At 45.2% G+C, this 20,401-nt stretch overlaps 1 long non-coding RNA gene across 1 annotated transcript; it reads right to left on the bottom strand.

Moving 5' to 3' along the window:
• Positions 1-4,904: 4,904 nt before the first annotated feature.
• Positions 4,905-7,390, bottom strand: LOC120237561. The gene is made up of 3 exons (XR_005529986.1): positions 7,142-7,390; positions 6,699-6,814; positions 4,905-5,234 (listed from the first exon to the last, which is right to left on the bottom strand). It is a non-coding gene; the product is annotated as an uncharacterized LOC120237561 (long non-coding RNA).
• Between the last annotated feature and the right edge of the window lie 13,011 nt (positions 7,391-20,401).

Below are 20,401 nucleotides of genomic sequence, written 5' to 3'. Positions count from 1 at the left end.
TGATTTCAATCCAGGATGGATGCAATTGGCAGAGACTTTCGAATCTTAAAAGATGTTAAAACGTAGGAAAATGTGCATATTAAAATCAAGAAAGCACAGTAAGTCATATCAGGAAAGATTCAGGTAAAATGTACAGAAATAGCTTACAGTCAGCATTCTTTAGGGCCAGATGACAAAAATGGAGACTTATTTTTGAAAAAAGAACAGAACCTTGGTCCATCTGCTGTGTTCTGTTGGCCAATACTGTGTCCTTTCTCACATCAGTTTCTTAGACTCAGCTAATTACAGAAGCAGAAAATGAAGCAAAAAGTTAAGATGGGAATCAGTGTAGAATCAGTGGAAATTGGATGAACTCTGAATTAGACCCACCAAAGTCCAGGCTTTCAGAGCTTTGTGACCCTGAGTGAGTGGCTTTACCTCTCTGGGTCTCTAGTCATATGACCTTTGGGTAAGATCCAGGCAATGATCTACCTTGCAGAGCTGTAAGAATTAAATATCATAAGTATAAACATCTAGCATGGTGCTTATCATATTTGCTCAACAATGATAGCTATTTTTATGATTATTACTTACCAGTTTCTAAGACTACAATCCTTTTTTGAGACTTTTTTCAAAGGCGGAACAAATAGGAACCTTAGTAGCCAGGGAAGACCACCTTCCTCTTGCTGCACATTCAGTAACAACTGTAAATATTGATGGAGTTCTCAGTCTTAATTGCACATGGGTCCTGGACTTAAGTATTATTTCAGCCGCACCACCTAGGCAGCACTGCCTCCTTCCCACAGAACTGGAAAGAGAATGGAGCTGGTCGCCAGGGCTGCCTTACTCCAACCAAAAGGAATCCCACTAAGTCTCCATCCTGGAGAAGTCACCTTCATTGATTTGGAGTGAATGGCTCTTCATTCTGCAAATACTAAGTGTCTTCTAAATTCCAGCCTCTAAATCAGGTTGCAAGGACTTAGAGATTAATAAACTTGGCTAGTGCCCTTGAAAGGCTAAGAATCTTGCGGAGGAAACAAGTGAGAAGTCCCATGACAGAGATGTAGGTGGAGGTTGTGGGAACAACTAGGACATATTAACTCCACCTGGTGAGATCAGGGAAGGCTTCAAAGAGGAGGTGACACTTGATAAATCTTAAGAGATGAACAGTATTTTGTCAGATCGGTACTATTGAGGTCTTAGGGATTCAGTACTTAATATTAATTTATTTTTTCCCTTCTCAAGTATGGAATCAATTGAGAAATAAGACATAACAGATAGATCACTGGAGGTCAAAATCTCAGCTTTATTGCTGAGAAAGCCAGTTGGAGAACATGGCTCTAGACTTATGGTCAAAAAAGCATGCCAAAAATGAGTAACTTTACAGTGGAGACGCCTGAAAGACACACCTCAGCCAAGTGATCAAGGTCAACATCAACATAAATCACATGATAGCAAGAACCCTTGTTATGATAGGATGAGACTCACACTTTACCTTGGTGGTCTTCCTCCCTCAAACCCATAACCCCAGTCTAAGTGTGAGGAAAAACTTCAGACAAATTCCAATTGAGAGACTTTCTACAAAATACCAATCAGTCATCCTCAAAATGGTCAAGGTCATCAAAACAAGAAAAATCTGAGAAACCACCAGAGCCAAGAGGAGCCTAAGAAGACATGATGAAAAACTTCAATGTGGTATCCTGGGTGGGACCGGGGAATGGAAAAGGGACAGTAGGTAAAAGCTGAGGAAATCTAAGTGGACTTTTGTTAATAAAAATATATTAATTTTGGTTCATTATTTGTAAAAAGCTACCATTCTAATATAAGATGCTAATGATAGGGGAAAGGATATAGAATATATGGAACTTTCTGTACTGTCTAATCAGATTTTCTAAAATTCAACACAGTTCTAAAAAAATAAAGTAATAGGAAAATAGAGGGTGGTGGGTTGCCAGTATACCTCAGCCCTCCATCCAAGCGTGGACAGTGGGGTGGATATTTGGGGACTGCAGAGCAGACACCCTGACCCAGAACTGCTGCCCAGGACAACCCAGAAAGGAAACTGAATCCCTAAATCTGAAGGCATTTAATTGGTTGTCCCACTATCTGTGACTCCCTCCCCCATTCGGGTCATGAAGATGGCCTCTACGCAGGGTCAGAGAAAGGTGGCAAAACCCAGACATGTTTCCAGAGAGGCCCTGGGCAAAGCCATCAGCACAGGATGTGGAACTAAACCAGGTGAGTGCAAAGGTTTGCCGCTTTCTACCTGTTCAACCTTGACAGGTTGCTTACCTTCTCTGAGTCTCGCTTTTGTGATCTGTAAGATGGAAATGGTAATAATACACACCTCAGTGGGCTGGAAGATTAAATTAGATGCTATAAGCAAGATAGCTGGAACAGTCCCTGGTATACAGTAAGTGATCAATGTGTATGTCAGCAGTTATTATTACTCTCATGGAAACATAAAGCCAGAGGAAATGTGCCCTCCCTGACCGTGCAGTCATCTTGGTTGATGACACCGGGCCCCCAGGAAACAGCCCCTCTGCGGGCAGGAAGTGAAAGGGGAGGGGCTCAGCCCACAGGGGCTGTAGCTGCAGCTGCACATGGGAAATCAGGTAAGATCAGACTGGAGCACAGCTGGGCTGAGCCACATGCCAGTGAATGCTAGGACTCTGGACTTTTTCAGGGATCAACAGGAACTTTTAAAGCTATGAGAGGCAGACTTTTTCTGTAAAGGGCAGAGGAATAAATACTTCAGGCTCTGTGGGTGAAGAGGCAAAATCAAGGATATTATGTATCCTTGCTATATAACTACAAATAAAAAATATATGTACCTACACATATATATAGCTATGCATATTATATATACATATAGTATAGTTGTATAACAAGAGATAACATTTGCCATGAACAAAATGGATTTTAAGAAGAATCGCTAGAACAGTTATTTTTGAACACCAAAGAGGTGTTTGAAAACAGCTACTAGGTGAGTCTGGTGCAGTTAAATAGACAAATTCCACCCCATCTCAATCTCCAACCCCCTGTAAGCACAAGTTTAATAAGGAAAACAAGTGGGGCACCGAGGTGGCTCAGTCAGTTGGGCGTCCAACTTCGGCTCAGGTCTTGATCTCACCTCTCGTGGGTTCGAGCCCAGTGACCGGCTTTGTGCTGACAGCTAGCTCAGAGCCTGAAGCCTGCTTCAGATTCTGTGTCTCCCTCTCTCTCTGACCCTCCCCTGCTCACACTGTCTCTCTCTGTCTCTCAGAAATAAATAAAACGTTAAAACTTTTTTTAATAAATAAAAATGAAAACAAGTAAGTAAATTGTGGGGTACTGTGGTCTACAATGGTCAGCGAAATCATCTTCAGCAACTACTGAGTTGGAGCCCCATTGCCTCTGATTTGCTCTCCGACTCTCCCGCACTCCATATTTTGAAGTCTTCAGAATAGCTGGTAATAAAAAATAAAATGAAGTGTCCTGGTATGTGAGAAGGCGAGGCACCCCAGGTGCTGTTGAGTTATAATTTCTAATGCACCAAGCAGCAAGGTGTCATGTGGGTTCGGTGGCTGCTGTACTGTTGTAGCAGAAAGCAACCGGAAACCACACGTGGGCACGTGGGCATGGCGGTGTTCCAACAAAACTCGATTTGTGGATACTGAAAGTGCCATTTCATATAATTTTTACAGGTGATGCAATGTCGTTCTTCTCTTCATTCCTCCTCCCTACCCCCCCCCCCCGCCAGCCCCGTCATTTGAAAATGGAAAAACTAGCCTTAGCTTCTGTACCCTACAAAAATAGACATTAGGCTAGATTCTGCTCACGGACCAGTTTACCCTCTCCTGGGTTGTTTTCTTAAACTATTTTTATTCATCTTATTTTATTGAAATATGGTTGACACAATGAAACGTTAGCTTTGGCTGCACAAGGTAATGATGGGTTATGCTACGCTCACTGCAACGGTCGTCACCACTATTACACTACCATTAACTATATGCCCTGTGCTGTGCCTTTTACCCCCGTAGTGCCCACTCCTGTTTTCAAGGATGGTCCTGAATAAACACTGCATCTGATCAACTCATTAGCAAGCAACACACCTAAAACCTCTTCTCTCCATGTTCTGGGGCTGAAGGGCTCTCTTGTCTCCAGAGCTCGGGAAATCCCTGCAGGCTTTCCTCTGACTCACCCACTTTCTAGTAATGTTTGTGGCATCTCACCCCTCCTTTCATAGCAGGTGCTGTCTCAGATGGCAGCGGAATGAAACTCAGAAAACTCTCATCACTCTAAACAGAGGGGATCCCAGGCTCCTGCCACCATTAAGAAAGAACTTCTTTTAGCCTCAGGACGGACTATTGCCAGAACTTAATGGGCTCAATTCGGTTGCTAGAACTCACTTCGACAGCATACCCCAGCTATGCCAGGTGTTACACTAGATGGATGCTCTGGACTCCCAGCCTCCAGGAAAGGGATGTTCAATGTGCCTGAGGTGAGTGACATGCAGATGAAAGGATATAATCCTCTATGTCTACAATTAAATATGTCTTTGATTTGTTATCAACTTGGATTGTATATTGAAAGGAGTTTTGAGGAGCGCCTGGGTGGCTCAGTCAGTTAAGCATCCAGCTTCAGTTCAGGTCATGATCTCACGGTTCATGAGTTAAAGTCCCGCGTTGGGCTTTCTGCTAACAGTGTGAAGCCTGTTTGGGATCTTCTGTCTCCCTCTGTCTCTGCCCCTGCCCCACTGGTACATGCTCGCTCATGTTCACTCTCTCTCTCTCTCAAAAATAAATAAACCTTAAAAAAAAAAAGAGTTTCAAAATGAGTAACAATAACCATAGGTGTAACCATTTACAGGTTGGTGCTGAATAAGGCAGGGGCCCTGAATGAAACAAGGAGGGAACAGAAAAGAAGAAAGAAGATAACACGGTCTCCTTAGTCAGTGCTGAGTCCCTGAACAGGCCTGGGAAGAGGACTCAGCTCCTTTGACAGAAAAGAAGACAAGTTCGCAAAGGCCAGTGGGTCTGCCAAGTTTCCATGGCTGGCGGGTGGACGTCATTGTCGCAGGCAGGCAAGCAAGGACAGATCAGACAGGCTTCTATGAACGAGCTGGCTGATACCACAGGTTTTACATCAGTTTGCGCTGACAGTCTTGAGTTCCTCCTCTTTAAGGAAGTGGGCATCAGCTGGGGGCCCAGTACAGTCTTGTGTACAGTTTTGTCCAGTGTAACTGACAGCATCCTCTAGGCTCTCAACGGCGTCTGGATGAACATAAATTAAATGGTGACCCTGCTATTTGGCTTGTTAATAGAGGTAAAGAACTTAAGGTTCTGGACAGGCCAGAGAGTGTCTGCTAGGCCTCAGGGACAAATAATAGGGAAGGCGTCCCAGGCTCATTGGGAAAGCCCAAAGCATGTGTTCATCATGCATTTGTTTGCTTCATCCAGCTCTTTCCTAAAGTGTTGGTCAAGTTCATACAGTCTTGTTTTATACTATGCAGCCATTTTCTTCATGCACGCAAACTCATAGCTTGTTTTCAGACAAACCAGGTCCAGAGCAAAAGCAGACCAAGCGCAGACAACACCTTTGAGCACATCAGAACCTGCCCCTTGGAAGAGCCCAGACCCTTCGAACAATCCTGGAGAGCGGTGACACCAAAGCTTGAAAACCCTTTTGCCCTTGAAGTTCTGGCTCGACATTGGGTGCTCTTTGGAGAACAGAAAGATTAGAAATGCTTGGTGTTGAACGTACTTGGTGTGGAACAAGTACCTAAGTATGGACAGGAGAGAGTTAAAGGTAAACATTAAATGGCCCCTAGCAATACTCAGGTGACTCTGAGCATCCTGACATTCAGTCAATAAAGGGAGAAGAGATGGTGTGTGGCACTGTTTTGAGCAGGTTTCCCGAAGTGTGAACTGAGGACTTCCTAGGGTGAGTGGAAACACAGATCCCTGATCTCCATCCCGGAATCTGAGAGCGAGGCCAGAGGCTGCATCCATAAAGGCACCAAGTTTTCCAATATGCAACACATGCTTGAAAGAACCTGATTCAGGAAAAAATTTCAATACATACCCTCTGACCATTCTCTTTCTACATTTTGCACTACCTTGTGGTTGTTTAACGGGCTTTTTTCCTGCCTTCCCTAAAGACGGAGTTCAATTAATGATGGAAAGAATCAATCAATTAATCAAAAGGGGCAAAGGGGAGGAAGGGAGGAAGGAATCAATCATGTGAATGTCAGTCTTTTGAAGAATTTAAAGCCGCTCTGTAATGAACAGCCCTCTGCCCCTCAGATAACACAGCTGACTGGGCTCAGGGGACTCAAGAAGGTTCCCATTGTTTTGTCCTGGTGGGTTACAGGCCTGATCTCTCCGTGGCCTCGCCTTCTGCTTGTGCTGTTTGCTACAGTAGGCCGTCAAATATCATTTTCTACTCATGCCATGATACAGAAAAGATTGGAAAGCACTGAAATTATTTCACCACAAACATATCTGTTAGCAATGATTCTGCACCAAATCTAATGTGTGGGGGATGGGCCCAGGGACTCTCCACCAACAAGCAAGTCTCCCGCAAGAGCTGTGTGTCATAGAATTCAACTCACTTCTGATGCTATCTCCCCAGAGATAGCACCAGATCCCACAGGTTAAGGACTCAGTCCACAACAATACCCCCCATGTTCCCCCCGACATGCACTTCAAATGCCAATGGCAAGCCCAGGTGCTCACCTGGGCACAGCTTTCATGCCCTCTCCGGGCACCACTCCCCCTGCATCCTCCTGTGTCCACCAATCCGGAAGCTCTCCTTCTGTAGCTCTCTTCCTGTCCTTCAGGTTGTATAGAGGCTTCATTTCATAGACACAATTGATTAAGCCATTGGCCATTAGTGATTGATTCAACCTTGAGCCCCTCTCCCTTCCCCAAGGTGAGGGGGTGGGACTGAAAATTCTAACCCTGGCATCACAGGGTTGGCTCCTCTGGCCACCAGCCCCCATCCTTTTGGTTATCTGGTGGGGGAGGGGCATGCTTTCCAAAGTCACCTCATCAATAGAACAAGAGATGCCTGTATCACCCTCGTCACTAAAGAAATTGCAAGGGTTTTAGTAGCCCTGTGCCCCAAACAGGGATGAGAACCAAATATATAATTTTTGTTATAAGTCACAATATCACACCTCCTTCACTGGTTGATTTCAGGTGGAAAGTGCCTTCAGTGTGCTTGCCATTGAGTGGGGCAGGGAAGCAAGGTTGTCATGGCCGCACATGGGTTTTTTGTCCAAGTCCAGCCATCAAGACAAGGTTGGTTTATCACCAGAACAGACGGAAGGCTGTGCATCTGCTCTGCACGCTCACTTCAGAAAAGACTGAAGTCTATGGCGCTAATCTGACCTGAAAACCTTGGCTCTCAGGCCTCTCTCCTCTCCCCCTGCTTTCCTTCTGAATTAACTTCTCCAGGTCCATGTTTCCCCATGTTTCCTGCAGGCTTCTGTCGCGTCAGCAATAAAAAGGAACGGGGGGGGGGGGGGGGGGGGGGGGGGGGGGGGGCGGCGGAATCCAAATGGAGAGAAGGAGGAGAGTGGAGAGTGCTGAGTAGCTGGTTTTGACAGCCCTCCCCCCCCCCCCCCCCCCCCCCCCCCCCCCCCGCTGCATTTCTGCAGGTTAGTCTCCACGGAAGATCCAAGAAGCCAGTTCATCGCAAACCTTTTATGTCTCTGCAAACCATGGGGCCCCGGGAGAGAAAACGGATGTGGTTTCTTGTTTCCCCTCCAGAGAATCATTTGGAGACCGATTTGCCCTTTTGATACACCCAAGTGTGACTCTAGAAGAAGCGTGAGGCTATATTTAACCTCAAACCCAAACCTTAGCGGTGACGTTGGGGGGTGGGGAGGGGGTGTGGGCTGTTCAGCCTAGGAATCAGCTGGGCTTGGCCTTCCCACTCACCCACCTGGCAAGAGCCCTCTGAGGGGCAGTTTTTGGCAGCGATGCTACTCCTTTTTCTAGAGTGAGCCCCGGCCTGTGGTTTCCCCTGGGGAGAGAGAAAGAAAGCCATATGCTAACTTTTTGTGGGCTTACATAGCAGAGGCAGAACATATGTCAAGGGAGTTATAGAGATGCTTTCTGTTCAGCACGGTCTTTGTCCACACGCTTTTTGGAGCACAAAAGCCCTCATTAATGCAGTGCACTTCCTCACACCCAGCAGACCCCAGTCGGCCCCTTGGTGATTCTAGAAAGCAGTTTCTTTGTTGACTGGAGAAGACTGTGGGCCTTTCTTCAGATCTTCCAGATAGTGAGGGCCAAATGTTACCTATCACCATGGGCAATAGCCTAAAAATATGGGCTAGAACTATACTGGGTTTTTTTTATAAGTTAGTTGTTAAAACAAAAACAAACAAACAAACAAACAAACAAACAAAAACTTGAGAGTGATGAACATTACAATGGTTAAGCAGTGATGTCTGCCTGGTAATGTCCCTACAAGAGAAGACCTCCACACCCACATGACAAAGCCGTCACTCAGATAAGTGTAGATATATGTTGCTGGATTGTTTTAAGAATCCCATGACTTTGAGAAAAAAGATGAGAAGGAAAAGTGCCAAAATGGTACTGCGTGGTGCAATGATATTTTTCTCTTTCTTCCTATTGGATATATTTTCCAATGGTGTAAGAAAAGCAGTTAATAGCTTTATATTTAGAAAAAAGGAGCTGGGCTGTCCTGGCCCTGGGACATCTATACACTATACAATAAGAATGAATTAACTTAGTGGCAGGTGCTTTTTTTAGGTGTGGGGGTGGGCAGGCGTGGAGGCATCGTTTCATGAATCATACGGTTGGAATCCAGCATCAAGAGGTCTTCCACCACGTGAATGGGGCTGCCCTCCCTCAGAAACATGTCTAAACCCTAAACCTGCCTGGCACTAGAGCTAGATAGGGAAGCAAAGGCTGGTGCGGTGTCCCCCAGCCACACTTCTAAATCCTGTTAAATGTAGGCTCCTGGAAACCTTTTTAAAAGTTTGAGAACCTCAGCTTTAATGAAAACTGCCATCAACCATTCGGTCTTCGTGAAGCAGTCTGGGAACAAGATTTGAAGAGAAGGAAAGAGAAATGGATGGGCTGCCTTTGACCCATCTGACTCTGTGTCTCTGGCCCATAAATGCGGCCATTGTCAGAAATTATCGTGTGGCTTGCCCCAGACTGATTTAACAAGTCATTTCTCCCAACCGCGTTTGCCTTGAGCACACATTGGAGACAGAGGACAGTGTGAGTGTTTGGACCTTTTAGCGTAGGTCTATTAAACCACATATGTTTCAAATAGGAAGCTAATGAGAATTTTCCCTCTTGCCAACCCCCAGCATCGAGCTTTAATAGCATATACTGGAGAAAGGAATATTCCAGATACTTAGTGAAATAGAAATGGTCACTTGGTCTTTATTCCAACATTCCTCTAAGACTTTCGTATATTACAGTCATTATGAACAGATTATAAGCAGACTTTCCCAGACCTCCTGCAACTAGGGTTTCCTAAGGGATTGGGATTCACCACTCAAATGCACTCATGCAACCTTGAATAAGGAGCCAAGTTAAGTGGGGAAGGATGCAGGGCTCACAGGCATGGTTTCGTTTTGCAGCCAGCTGGCTTGATGGTGGGTTTTGATCCCAGGACCAAGGCTGAGACAGTGTGTCCCTGGAACCAGCATCTGCAACAGCTATTTCCTGATCCTTGGAGTATGACTAAGGAATAGGACCTGGCGCCTTTCATTTGCTACAGTGGTTTACCAATTCCCTGGATTCCTGAAGGTCACTTAGTGTCGCTGTCCTGCAGTCACATTCTCCTGGGAGCCATTCCTGGGGGCCAAGCCTAGAATCCCACTCCTTTTGCCCTTCCAACAATTTTGTAACCAGCTAATGCCCTGAATTAAATCCCTTTCTACATAAAATAGCTATTGGGGACTTAGTACAATTGAACCCCAACTTTCAGTAGAGATTTGCTGAATGCCCACAGTATGCCAGTCTCAGTGCTACCAGTGAGAGAATAGACATTAATTCATCTGTATTGAGCACCTCCCATGTGCCACAGATCATTCTGATACCTCTTTCCTTTAAGACCTTATCAGTGATAATTACATTTGGATACATGTGAAAATAATGACAGATGGTACATTATGAGGCAACCGGTTAGTGCTATAACAGGAGATCTAAATAAAGTTATAGAGGAGCAGAAAAGACAGAGCAAGATTAGATGAGCCTTCAGAAGTGGGGTTCTACGCACCCTCAATGGAACACTACTATCAACTGTTCCTACGTCTGCTTCGTTCTCTGCTTGTCCACCTGCGGGGCTTACCACCCTTCGCTCCAGCCAGATTGGTCTTCTCCTGATCTCTCACCTCTCTGTCTTTGCTCATTTGACTCCCCAACACCATGAGTGTTCCTCTTTGCCCACCCAAATTTGATTCCTCGTTTTCTGAATTCCTACAACTCTTGGGGGCCACACTCAGAGTTTTGTGCTCAGTCTCTGTCATGTGGGGCCTAGATAGTTTGTAACTGTCACCCATCTGCTTATTCAGCTTCACAGCCCTTGAAAACAAGGGACTATTCACTAAGCATGTGGCAGTCGCTGGATAAGCAGCTAGATACATTTAATTTGTGAGTAGCCTTCACTGCATGATTCACCTGCTTGTTCTCAGGGCCCTCACCCTGGCTGTCCTGAAATGACACCCACAGAAATGGGAGTTCAAGAAAGATGCAGAGACCAGTTTGAGGGTGCAGAGAGGACAAGAAAGGCAGGGAACATAATACACAAGAAATAAAATGCAAAAGCAAAAGTTAAAAAATACTTTGCACCTGGCTGGCTCAATCAGAAGAGCATGTGACTCTTGATCTCAGGGTGGTGAGTTTGAGTCCCACATTGCATGTAGAGTGTACCCTAAAAAATAAATAGATAAACTTAAAAAGAAACCTTGCCTTAGGCTGGACAATACTTTTCTGTCTTCATTTGGTAGCATTTCCATCCTAGATGGTATCAGTTTGACTTTTGAAGTACCCATTCGGATTCTAGGAGTCAGGTTGGATTCTTCTGATGCTCACATAAGGGTAACAACAGAGTCTAAGTTCCCAAGAATGCTCCCAAATTAAAAACCCCAGCCTGTCACTTGCAATCCCTATCAGCTAAGGCTGCACAAGCCACTGGCAGTTTCCAAGCATTTGCTATAGTTCTATTATGCCAGTACCAAAACCAAAACATTGTCCGTGCTGTTCCGCCCACCATAATTCAGGAAAGCCAGCTCAGAAAAATAAGATGTTTCCCCTGAGGACAAACAGGGATTTGGAAGGCTTTGCAGTATTTATTTAGTTTACTCACCGCTCATACATCCCCATACAGAGCAGTACATTTGAACAATGAAAAGGTCTGGTTGGCAGCTGACCTGTGTAGAGTATGAGCATGGATAAATACCAACCAGCACATGGAGATACATGGGTCTTAAATGGGTCCAAGGTTTTTGAACCCGGAACTCAAAGGCCCTTGCTTTTAACACAGAGACTCTTGCTCATGCTGTTGGGATTCATTCCCAGGGACACTTCCTAGTCATCATTTATTCATCTAGATGCTCCCAAGACAGAAGTAAGTCCCTCGATGTCGGGTGCTCTGAGAAGGCATCCCCTAACTCTTCGATGCCACCGGAGACTCATTTATCACCTGCTACCAACAATTGCTCTTCAGAGCAGAAAGAAGTCACAGAGTTGTATTCACACACCAGAGGCGAGGTGGGACCCAACCACACAGGCACACTGGGCCCTGCCCTCCAGCCCCCTTCAGATTGCCAGCACTCCTCCCCTTACCCTGGGGAGGTTCTCAGAATCAGTGTAGGCAGCTATTTCCCTCATTTGTCAAATGACAAAAAGAAACAAACAAAACCAACCATTCTTAGCAAAACCGAGGCCCAGATGGCATTAATATCTCAGCCAAGGTCATACTGCAGGATAAATTCCAAACCCTCAGATTCATCATTGGTTCCCCATTTGGATAAAGTCCAAACAGCTTAACGGGCACGTGAAGCTCATTGTGACCTGACTATCCACCTCCACCCCTCCTGCCTCTTGCTGATGCCTCCAACCTTGCTGACATCACTGATGTCCGAGACTCACAGTGCCCATTCTCAGCCAGATGCTTGCTAGAACAGCCTTCTCCAGTGTCCAACCCCATCACCTTCTCCTGCCTCATCCCCACTCATCTTTGGGGTCTCAGCACCTCATTCAATCCATCAGTCAATCCACAGGCATTCTGCAGTACTTACCTTACGCACACCATACCAGGTGCTGAGGATACGGCAGTGAATAAGCGGACCTGGTCCCCGCCAACCCAGAGTTTGTGGCCCAGTGAAGAGACACAAACAGGCAGTAATAAGATGCTGAGATGTGGAGTGACAGGGTGTGTATTCAGGGTTCTCCAGAGAAACAGAACCAATAGGCAGTAGAAGGTGTGTGTGTGTGTGTGTGTGTGTGTGCGTGTGCATGTGTGTGCATGTATGTGTGTGTGCATGTGCGTGTGTGTGCGTGCGTGTGCATGTATGCATGTGTGTGCGTGTGTGTGCGTGTGTGTGCATGTATGTATGTGCGTGTGTGTGCGTGTGTGTGTGTGTGTGTGAAGAGATCTATTAGAAGTAATTAGCTCACATGATTACAGAGGTGGGCAAGTCTTAAGATCTGTAGGGTGTGTCGTCAAGCTAAAAATCCATGAGAGCTAATAATGTTTCAGTCCAAGTCTGAAAGCCGAACAGGACAGCCAATGGTGTGGTTGCAGGCCAAAGACCAGCAGGCTAGAGATCCAGAAAGAGCCAGAGTTTCAGTTCTCATCCAAAGGCAGAAAAAAATCTGAAGTTCTAGTTCAGAGGCAGTCAGACAGAAGGAATTTGCCTTTACTTGGGAGAGGATCAGCCTTTTTTTTCTGTTCAGGTCTTCAACTGACTGGGGGGGGGGCACACCCACACTGGGGAGGGCAATCTGCTTTACTTAATCTACCAAGTTAAAGACTAACCTCGTCTAAAAACACCTGTGCAGAAATACCCAGAGTGATGTTTGACCTAATATCCAAGCACCCCTTGGCCCAGTCATGTTGACACATAAAATTCACCATCACAGGATGCCATGAGGGCACACAGCTAGAAACCTAAAGCAAGGAGTGCTTCCATGATTCCTCCCCAAGATCCCAGCCAGTGTCTTTTCATTCTGTTTCCACAGCCCTCATCCCAGTCCTTATCACATCTTAATGCCTGGCTTGCCTGTCTCTCCCACTAGACTGTAAAGCACTCAATGTTTTTATAGTGTTGTTAATTAAGAGCTTGCTTTGAAGTCACACCAACTAGGTTAATGTCCCAGCTTTCCTACTTTTAGCTGGATTCCTGGGCAAGTTCTCTAACAACCCTGAGGCTCAGCTTTATTTGTGAAAAGGGATAGTGAGAGTTCCTACCAGCTTCACAGGGATGTCATAAGGATTCAATGAAGTAATACACGGGAGGGGCATCCAACTCGGTTTTGGCTCAGGTCATGATCTCACAATCTGTGGGTTCAAGCCCCACATCGGGCTCTGCGCTGGCAGTGCGGAGCCTGCTTGGGATTCTCTCTCCCTCTCTTTATGCCCCTTTCCTGGTCATGCTCTCTCTTTCAAAATAAATAAATATACATTAAAAAATAGTAATATATGGGAAGTGCTTAGTGCTGTGCTGGCCCATAGTAGGTCCTCAGAAAACAGTGGCCATTACTATCATTCATGGTTGAGCTCCAGCACGTGAATTCACCCAGTAGAATTTCCAGCACGTGACAGGCTCCTGATCGGCCTTGCTCATCACCACCCTGCTTCCAAGTCTCTCTGTGCCCAAGAGCATCTAGTCCCCTCCAGACAGGTGCAGCAGGAAGGGAGAATGTCTGATCTTGTCTGGGGGAAGATGATGACAAGATAGACAGATATTTGTGCAAGGCTGTAGAGTGCCTGGAGCAGCTATTCCCAACAAGTGATGACCATGTTGTCTCGAGTGACAGGCCCCATTCAGCTAGATCTTCCATTAACAGCAAGACTGACTTCAGTCAGGCAATTAATTTGTAGCCAATCGCTTTTGAAAGGAGGAGACCCCAGGACAATCCACTATCAAGCATTTGATTTCCACTTCAAGGAGAAATAGTATTCAGCGGAATGACTCAACATTGGGCAACTTCATATCTTTCCAGCAGTAAGAATGTTTCCATGTTGCTCAAGAGCTTTAGAACCAGTTCCTTGTTAGTCTGAACTCAGTAGCGTGTTACAGTCTCTTGCCACCATCTTCCTCCTGTGGCCATGGAATGAATCCAGGATGGGATCACCAGGCCCTGCCTCTCACTTCTCTGTATCTCAGTCACTGCACCTGTAAAAACACATGGGGACAATCACCTTCCCTATACTTCAGGGTGATATCTTGTGATACTACATCTGTATGAATTAGGTGATACTCGTGAAAAGGGCGGGAAGAGCACGCAGTATTATACTTGTACATGGTGGCAGCATTACACGGAAGGAACTCAGTCCAAAGGCCTTGAATAACCAAAACTAATTCTTACATGGGAATCAATATAGTGTGGGAGAAATAACTTGTCACAGCATGTAAATCAAGAACCGTGTAGTAATGCTTTAAGAAATTATCTCGCATTATCTCTAATATTTCAGCAAGCTCTCTTCCTTCTGAAGCTAATAGCGTAGTGTATCATGTGTGCTCAGCCTTCGTTATAGCTTTTTGTTTCTATTTTTCATTCCAACCCATCCTTCAGCACTAGCCCCACCAACTAAATGAGCTAAAGATAAGCAGATACGCTATAAAAAAGATACTAAACTAAAAAAAAAAAAAAAAGATGCTAAACTATAACCACAGTATATGTTAAAATAACAGCACAGTGGCCCCCAACATCAATTTGGCTGGGGTCCGGGGGCAGATACCACAGTGCAGTTTGGAAGTAGCAATTTATTTTTCAGCTATAGGGTATGGCCTCAGGGAAAGAGTGTAAACACAGCTTACAATTCAATAAGCCCAATATGAAAGCTGGGTTTTGCAGGTTGAACTGTGTCCCCCTTAAAAGATTTTGAAATCTTAACCCCCACCCTGTACCTGTGTATGTGCCCTTATTTGGAAATAGCATATTTGCCAATGATCAAGATATGGTAAAGTCATTAGGGTGGGTCCTAATTCAGTATGAGTGGTATTCTTATAAGAGGAAGTTTGGACACAAAAACAGACAGACATAGAAAGAAGACAATGACAACATAGAGACACAGGAAGAAGACAGCTATCTACAAGCTAGGGGACACCTGATGCTACCAGAAGCTAGGAAATATTCTCATTCACACCCCTCAGGAGAAACCAACATTGCCAACACCTTGATCTTGGACTTCTGGCCTAATGAACTAAGTAAGAGAGAATACATTTTTTTTAAGACATCCAGTTTGTGGTACTTTGCTCTGGCAGCCCAAGCAAACAAAAGTATTAAACTTACTTTTGATTCTTTTGATTTGGGGGGGGGATCCTCTTCCACAAGGTAATATTTTATCCATTATTTAAATGTCATACTGGAGAGCCTGGGTGGCTCAGTCAGTTAAGTGTCTGACTTTGGCTTGGGTTATGATATCACGGTTCGTGAGTTCAAACCCTACACCGGGCTCTGTGCTGACATCTCAGAGCCTGGAGCCTGTTTTGGATTCTACGTCTCTGTCTCTCTCTGCCCTCCTCTGCTGGCCCTCTCTCTCAAAAATAAATAAACATTAATAAAATTAAAAAATGTTACATTGCTTCTGATATGCACAATAAGCAGTAGCAACCTAGGAATCTAGAAAATACTTGAGGAAGAAGAATTTGTAGAACTCTGGACCTCCTACAGGGAAAGAATGTGGGGCTCAAGCAAGAGAATTTAGGGTTGATGTGTAAATAATAATAGAAATACTAACTAGTATTTATTGGGTATTTCCATGTGCAAAGCACTGCATTAAGCCCTTAACATGCATTAGTTCATTTAATTGCACAACAACCCTATGTAATAGATACAATTATCACTCCCAGTTTTCAAATGAGGAGAATGGTCACAGAGCTTTAATTATTTGCCTACGGTGGCACAGTCAGTGAGTGGGAATGCTCTGACTCAGTCCTTGCCAGCCCAGCTCCAGAGTACACCTCTTATAGCCAGAACGACCTGGAAGCCATCAGCTTAGAAGTTATGATTAATTCCATTTTCTTCCTGTCTGAGATAACGAGGTGGGTTGACATATATTCCTTCAGCACATACTTACTGATGGCCTACCATGGCCAGGCACCATTCTGGGTTCAGGGGATCCAAAGCTGACCTTGATGCAGACCTTTTCTGCAGGGGAAACACTGTCTAGGAAGCACAGGCCATTGCCCAAACCCTGGGTTTCATTTTCATTCCATTGTGCTAAGATCTTAGTTCTGCTCACCACAAAATGGAGACATTGTAGGAGGATTTCTATAATATGGTCATGATGGTTAGTTTTATGTATCAAATTGTCCAGGCTATAGTACCCAGTTAGTTAATCAAACGTTAATCTAGGTATTGCCGAGAAGGTATTTTATAGATGTGGTTACTATCTGCAATCAGTTGATGGTAAATAAAGGAGATTAACCTTGATAATCTGAGTGTATCTCATCCAACCAGATCCATTAGAGCCATCCATTCAAGATCCTTAGAGTAAAAATTAGGGACACGTAGTGGGGCTCAGTCTGTTAAGCATCCAACTTCGGCTCAGGTCATGATCTCATGGTTCATGAGTTCTAGCCCCACGTAGAGCTCTGTGCTGACAGCTCAGAGTCTGGAGCCTGCTTTGGATTCTGTGTTTCCCTCTCTCTCTGCCCTTCCCCTCTCATGCTCTGCCTCTCTCTCTCAAATATAAATAAACATTAAAAATTTTTAGAAAACAAAACAAAAAATACTGAAGTTTCCTGGAGAAGAGAAGTTCTGCTTCAAAACTACAGCATTAACTCTTACTTGAGTTCCCAGCCTTGTGTTCTGTCCAACAGATTTGGAACTTGCCAGCCTCTATAACCACATAAATAAATTCCTTAAAAGGATAAATTATACACACACACACACACACACACACACGTGTCTAAATGCATAGACACCTATGCATGTACAGATACAAGCACATGTGTTTTTGTGTGGTGTTGATTCTGTTTCTCCAAAGGGCCCTGACTGCAACAATATTTGAAAATCACAGGATTAAGTGTTGAAGATCTGGATCTGAGTCCCAGATCCATCATGAGCCAGCTCTGGGAACTTCAGACATTTCTGGGAAGGCCTAAAAGTCTCTTCAGAAAGTCTCTGCAACCTTTAAATCCCTCATCTATAAAGCAACAATTAAAAGAATATTTTTTTAATAATCCTACTTGCCTCATAGAGTTGATGTGAATATCAAATGAAAGCACATTTAAAAAAAATTTTTTTTAATGTTTATTTATCTTTGAGAGAGACAGACAGACAGAGAGACAGGAAATCTGAACCAGGCCCCAAGCTCTGAGGTGTCGGCACAGAGCCTGACGCGGGGCTGGAACACATGAACAGTGAGATCATGACCTGAACTGAAGTCGGACGCTCAACCAACTGAGCCACCCAGGCGCCCCCACCCCAACAACATTTTAAACACTAAAATGCCACACTGATACCAGTTATTGAATTCTAAGGGCATATTTCTTACCCTATCGTGGGAAAGAAACTATTTCTTTGCTTTCAGACTTTGCAAAATTGGCCTCAAAACGGGACACCAAAGGAAGACACTCAGTATCAGCCAGAATGAATAAAGATGGTGCTGCCCTGAGGTCACCGAGAGTCAGTTCGAGGAGGTAATCAATACCCTGCCACCGGGGCTGTCCTTGCAGTGTTCTTGCAGAAGAAGACAGACGGGACCTGTATGATCGCTGTTGGCTTGGAGACGGAGGAAGCTCTTTCCCATCAGTCTGGCAAGTTCTTAGGAGAAACACGACCAGGAAACCCAGCAGGCATCGTGACTGCCCGTCAGTCTCTGGTGTCCCAGGCGACACAGAGCCTGTGTGGGGTGTCCCTAAGCACCGCTGAGCAGGCCACCATATGATGTCAGAGGCATCGAGGGAAATGCCTGACCTACCCAGAGCAAGCCATGGACCTTCGGATGGGTGTGTGGCATTTGCACAGGTGGCCTGGTGTCACATGGGAGGAATGCCACCAAGCTGGGGCATCCTTGTGTGTTAGTGGACTAAGAAGTGGCAAGAGCGGGGACGGAAGTGCGGAATGCGGGCGCGACTACGCACAGTGTGCACAGTGTCGTGCTTGTGAGCCAACGTCCCTTCCTGGGCAGGGGGGCCAGGTGGAAGAGTGTGGACAAGCTGGCTGCAAAACTGCCAAAAAGTTTTGGCAAATGCCTCTCCTGGCCGTGTCTGGGATCGCTCCAGTCACCTCCCTGTCCACACCGGAGGCCAAACTGCTGGGTTTTGCGAAGCTCCCCCTGGTTGCCTCTGGTGACTTTCCCTTTGTTCCTCCACCCCCGTGGGTTGCCGAGAGCTTGGCAGCTGCCATCCTAGCCTTCCCGAAGCCTCCATCCCAACCGCCTCTCTTTCCATGTCCTTCACAAAACCAGGTGACGCTGCACCTATAGGGTCACAGGGCCATTTAGAATTTCCCAGGTCTTCCGTGATGCCAGCTCTCATCCAGGTCAACAGACTTTCTGAGAACAAAATACTTTCTTCTCAGATTCAACGGAGCCAACCCATTCTTCCAATATTATAATTCTAACTTTAACACATGTCAAGCATGACTGGTGTGAGCTTGTTCGAAGCCCCACTCTGCACCGCCTAGGATTTCCTCATTTTTCTCTAAACTCCTTACCCTGCATTTTCATCATAAACATTGATCTCATACTCGGCTCCTCAGGACTTGTCATATTTTTATATTTTCAAGACTGTTGTGTGTTAATATTTTCTTTGTCTTCCAGGATTACCTCCATTCCCCATATGTTCCCCCCCAGAGTGTCATAAAAATCAAAAGCCTTAATCAGTATGCACCATTAAGTAAGCCAGATAGCATGAGCACATTTATGGCTGTGTTTCCAATGAGCAACGCCAGTGCCATTTGTGCCCATAGCAGCATCTGCTCCCGAGCTCTGCCTCCCAGAGGCAGGAGACGGCTCCCATGCCGCACCCCTGACCAGGCCACACTCAGGGTCCTGGAAGTGGGGTAAGCCCCACTCTATAAGAATTCTAGAGATTTCTTCAAACATAAGCGATAAACATCTGAGTGCAAGCAAGAAGTTCCCTAGTATAAAGAAACGATAAATGTTTGTGCAAGCAACATGTCAGGAGGAAGGAAGGAAGGGAAGGAGGTAGTCAGTCATCATGGACTATTGGGCAAAAAGGGAAGATGACAGCTTTTGCACTTCTCCAAAATCACCTCAAGCATTTGATGAAATCTAGCAAGTGTAGAAGCATGGACAGCCTTATTCCGAGCAGTCTTCGGACCAGGGCCGGCCACTGGGCCAGCATGAGGGCTGAATCCAGCTGGCACAGCTCTCGAGTCAAAGAGGGTTTTTACGTTTTTACAAGGTTATAAAGAAGGTGGTGGTAGGGACAGATGACGTGGCAGAGCCTGTCAAAAGCTCAGTGATCCACAGAGGTGCCTGGGTGGCTCAGTCAGTTAAGGTCATGCTCTCACGGTGTGTAAGTTTGAGCCCCATGTTGGGCTCTGTGCTGACAGCATGGAGCCTGCTTAAGATTCTCTCCCTCTGCCCCTCCCTTGCTTGCATGCTCTCTCTCTTAAAATAAATAAATAAACTTAAAGGAAGGGAAAAAAAGCTCTGTGGCCTATATGGCTTAAAATATGTATGATCTGATCCTTTCCAGAAAAAGCTTGAAAAGTTTGCTCTGGAGTTTTCGAAACTCGTATGATCATTTCACCTGCGGACAATCACACATACGGACCCCCATTTGTGACAAGCCCATCGCCCATCATAGCATTGTTCGTAATCCCTAGAAATCAGAGCTGACCTAAATCCACGAGCAAATGGACACCTCCCTTAGAATAAATGTAGTGGCCACAACTATTAAGACAGAAATTCTCACATGTAAAAAGCATGTTGCAGATAGAGAAATGGAGTATGATACTATTTGCATGAAGTTTTTAATGTAGTAATGTTTATGGAACCTCCGTAAGTAGTGAAACTATGAAGACATGATGGGAAGGATAAATATCAGGTTAATAGCTGCCTGTACAGATGGAGAGGCATGGGTCTCCCAGGGCTTCGACTTTATCTAGAATTACAAGTAGATAAATAGACAAATGATAGATTGCAATAGACAAAGACCAAGCAGTATTTTGGTACCACTCCCTAGATTTTTCTGCACACCAGAACTAATTTATTATAATGGCTTTAAAAAAATTACTGC

Source organism: Hyaena hyaena, unplaced genomic scaffold (assembly GCF_003009895.1).
Source record: "Hyaena hyaena isolate Hyena2069 unplaced genomic scaffold, ASM300989v1 scaffold_184, whole genome shotgun sequence".
NCBI classification, from domain to species: Eukaryota; Metazoa; Chordata; class Mammalia; order Carnivora; family Hyaenidae; genus Hyaena; species Hyaena hyaena.
This window is presented reverse-complemented; position numbering and strand designations above follow the sequence as displayed.